Source organism: Pelodiscus sinensis, chromosome 1, assembly GCF_052426305.1.
Source record: "Pelodiscus sinensis isolate ZL-2025 chromosome 1, ASM5242630v1, whole genome shotgun sequence".
NCBI classification, from domain to species: domain Eukaryota; kingdom Metazoa; phylum Chordata; order Testudines; family Trionychidae; genus Pelodiscus; species Pelodiscus sinensis.
The window spans coordinates 295,779,535-295,784,238 of NC_143052.1; positions in this window are offsets into that span (position 1 = coordinate 295,779,535).

Sequence of the window (4,704 nt, forward strand, 5' to 3'; positions counted from 1 at the left end):
AGGTTGACTGTGTGCTGAGTGAAGAAAAACTTCCTTTTGTTTTGAACCTGCTGCCTATTCATTTCATTTGGGGACCCCAAGTTCTTATATTGTGGGAGTAAGTAAATTACTTTTCATTATTCACTTTTTCCACACCAGTCATGATTTTATATACCTCTATCATATCCCCTCTTAGTCTCCTCTTTTCTAAGTTAAGAAGTCTAAGTCTTTTAATCTGTTTTCAGATGGGATCCGTTCCAAACCTCTAATAGTTTCTGTTGCCCTTTTCTGAACCTTTTCCAATGCCAATATATCTTTTTTGAGATGAGGCGACCACATCTGTACGTAATATTCAAGATGTGGTCGTACCATGGTTTTATATAGAGGTAATAAAATATTTTCTGTCTTATTCTCTATTCCTTTCTTTAATAATTCCTAACATTCTGTTTGCTTTTTTGACTGCCGTTGCACATTGAGTGCATGTTTTCAGAGAACTATCCATGATGACTCCAAGATCTCTCTTGAGTAGTTGTAGCTAAATTATTCCCCATCATATTGTACATATACAGTAATTCCTCATTTAACACTATAGATATGTTTCAGAAAATGATTCTGTTAAGTGAAAACATGTTGTGTGGGGTCAGTTTTCCCACTGAAAATAATGGAAAAGGTGGGGGTTGCATTTCAAGTGGTGGTGTCTGTTGGGACCGGGACATAAGGTTGGGGGAGAAAGGGGACTGGGTTACAGCAGGGAGGGGAGGTGTTTGGCTCTTGGGAAGGGAAGGGGAGGAGAGGAGAGGGGGATTGGGTTTGGAGTGTGCCCGTGTGACAGGTCTGCCAGGACCCGCACTGCGTCCGGTGAATGGTGGGGGTTGCCGGGGAACGGTGCTGCGAGCAGCAAACCCTTCGCCGCTTTGCAGTGAGGTGGGGGAAGCCCCACGCAGCCGCCGGTGACAGGCCGGCTGGGGAAACCCAGCCACCAGCCTGTAAGCGGGGGCCAAAGAGAGGGGACAAGGCGTCCGGTGAGGGGGAGTCAGCAGGGAACGGAGCAGCGAGCGGCAAACCCACCACCGCTTTGCAGAGAGGTGGGGGAAGCCCCGGGCTGCCGCTGGCAATGGGCCGGCTGGGGAAATCGTGCTATTCCAGCGACGGTCGTGTAATTCAAAAAATGTTCCCTAAAAAAAAATCATGCTATCACAAAAACATTTTAAGCGGGCACGTGTTAAATGAGGAATTACTGTAGTTGGGATTTTTTCCAGTGTACATTACTTTACATTTATCAACATTAAATTTCATTTACCATTTTGTTGCCCACTCAGTTTGGTGAGATCTTTTTGAAGTTCTTCACAGTCTGCTTTGGTCTTAACTATCTTGAGCAGTTTGGTATCATCTGCAAATTTTACTGTTTATCCCTTTCCCTAGATCATTTATAAATAAGTTGAATAGGATTGGTCCAAGGACAGACCCTTGTTTTTTACCCTTAAGGGTAAAAAGGTAACACAGTCAGAAACATGGGCATCCTAAATACAGTGAAACCAGAAATGATTATACAGCCATAGAACTACGGATTGCCACAGGCCCTGAATATAATAAAGTTCATTATGCTGCTGAAATGTTTTAGAATAAATTAGAACTTCATAAAGTGTTTCTTTTACTATTAAACAATTCATAATAGCAAAATTCTATCTACAAAAGCCAATTCTTAAGTACCTGGTACTGAGTATCCAAACTACACTGGGGGCTGATCCTATTTACTTTCAGAGTCTGTAGTTCTTACTCAGTCCTTGTACCAGCAAAACTCAGAGAGGGTGAGGCTGGCTAGGCCACTGGACCTGGCTTGGGGAGATCTGGGTTCAATTCCTGGCTCTGCTACAGAGACTCAGTGAGACCTTGGGCATGTCACTTACTCTATGCTGCAACTGTAAAACAGCAATTGTAATCTTTCCTTTCTTCCACTCTTTGCCTGCCTTATCTTATACATTGTAAAAGCTTTGGGAGCAGGAACGTATGTGTTCTTGTATCTCTCTGTTCAACTATAATACAAATAATTAGATTTTTTTGCCTGAGTTAAGACTGCAGGATTGACTGTATAAAATGCCCATTAAGTGAGTGCATCTCTCATGGATAGTACTGTAGGATGTGAGTCTCTCTAAATCTATTAAATAGATCCATTTTATAGAATGCTTATAATTTTCCATTTAAACTGATCATTATACACAGAAACCTGGTTTAATACACACACATTGACTGGTCTCTGTTGGTTTAAATATTTTTTTAGAAGCAGATCTTTTTTAACTTATTCTATTTCTTGGGCCCAAAATTCCTATTGATTTCAAGAGGGGAGTGAAAATAATTGCCTGCCTGCCTGCCTGCATTCACTGACTGCCAGAATCATTCTGCTGTTGGTCTGTTACAAACTGGGAGCAGCAAGGAGGCTACTGACCAAGAGCTTCACAAAAGATTGCTGAATAAAGTCCTGTAACAAACAAAAAAATAACCAAGGAGGAAGACTGTACAGCATAAAGATTAGAAATGAATTTCAGCCAACATATACTGAGAGTAAGCATGGCCCTTTATAAACAATTTACAAAGCCAAAGGAAAAGGAGTTATTTAATAAGTCTGATGTGCAGCATTGCTTACAACGTCTGTATTTTCACTGTAGCCTATTTAAAGAAATTCCTAACAGGAGAAAAAATATTTAACATAGTTGATCATGTTCACTTAAATGGGAGTTGGGTGAAGATGAGGTGGAAAGCAATTGTCTGCGTTTTAATAATTTCCTTTAAGCCTCCTTTACATGGATGCGTTAAGCGATCTCGTCATGTCATTAGCACATTTTGAAGTTAAACAGCTACATGATCTATGAACTCTCATCGCACACTTAATTACTCCTGTATTTTTGCCCTATTCTTGAAGTACATTATATTTCTTTGACAGTCCGCCGGGAGCAATGACTGCTTTTGTGACAGCGACATTGCCAGTGGTGTAAAAATCTATGCATCTGTCAGGTTTCCCCATGTGAAACATAATTGCTTAATTTCCATTTGAAAGTACATCCCTGACATTAGAACAACGTAGACGCACCAAAGATAACAATGATTTCCTGACACCTACAATGGGGCATAATGTGGTAATAAATATGTGTGCAAAATGAATGCTCTGTGCACAGAGGGAGCAGGTCTGAATTTACAGCTGCAGATGAAGTGTTCCTCAGGAAAAAAAATAATAAAAAGAAAGAAACCAACAGATTAGCATCAGTATGAGTCTATGTCAGCCAGATGGCTTGCTGTGGAAAAAGAGCTTCCCTGCTTTATTCCAGTAACTCTGCCTAACAGGCTGAATGTCTGAAATGAGAGGGAAAAAATGAGATCATTCAGCTGGTTTGGGGGTGGGGAGGAGGGATTGTTTGGTTTTTTTTATTTTTGTTTTTTGCCTACATGTAGCTTAAGCTGAAGCGAAGGAGGCAACTTGAAAGTAATACAGAAGTCGTACCTGAACAATGATGTGTTAGACGATATTTATAACTCTGTGGAAAGGGCCAGGAGAGCTCAACATCAGGCATTTGAACATTCAGAAAGGATAACATAAAAGTAGTGACAGTAGAGAAAACTGTTGTGATATTCCTGAAAGTGTTAAGCCAACTTTGTGCTTAAGGCCACACACTGTGGGCCATACCTTGGGGAGACCAGAGCATTTAGAAACCTATATTCAGAGTGGAAGATATTGAGGAAATTTGTGTTGAAGAATAAGCCAGTGTTTTTCAAAACTAGCTACCAAAAGTTCAGCTTCTAAATCCATAGATGCAAAGAATGTTGGTCTTGTAATTGCAGCCTTGCCTGACATTCAGGTAGTCTGAGTTCAATGGCTAACCTCTACACACATTCTGGCTGCATCTAGACTGGCAAGTTTTTCCGCAAAAGCAGCCGCTTGCCAGCTGTCTACACTGGCTGCTTGAATTTGCGCAAGAACACAGACGATCTAATGTAAGATTCTCAGTGTTCTTGCGCAAATACTATGCTGCTCCTGTTCGGGGAAAAAGCCCTCTTGCGCAAATGTATTTGCGCAAGAGGGCCAGTGTAGATAGCTAAAAACTGTTTTGCGCAAAAAAGCCCCAATGGCGATCGGGGCTTTCTTGTGCAAAACCATGTCTAGATTGGCACGGACGCTTTTCCGCAAAAAGTGTCTGTGCCAATCTAGACGCTCTTTTCCGCAAATGCTTTTAACGGAAAAACTTTTCCGTTAAAAGCATTTGCGGAAAATCATGCCAGTCTAGACGCAGCCCCTGTGTTCATGTGGGCAAGCCACCAAACACCTATCAGCCTCAACTCCTCACCTAGAAATAATAATGATTTCATTCTCCCACCTTTCTCAATCTTGTTTATTTAGACCATATGTTCTTCACACTCTTACTGTCATACCAATAATAACTTCAATAAAATTAGCCTGATTTCAGAGATGCTGGATATTTGCTCCCATTGATGGTGGTGAGATTTGAGGCTGCTCAGCAGGTCTTGAAAATCAGACAGTTTATAATGAAGTGAATAAATGTATGCATCCATATTATCTTGGTTATGGTGTCCATTTCTGTAAAGGGGGTGGAGGAAGACAAAATTCTGTATTTACAGTAATGCTTTGCTCGTCACATATCCATCTCTGGTAAGATGGTAACTTACTTGCACAGCTGCTTTGGACAATGTGCTTTGCTTGACAGGGATGAAGACCTA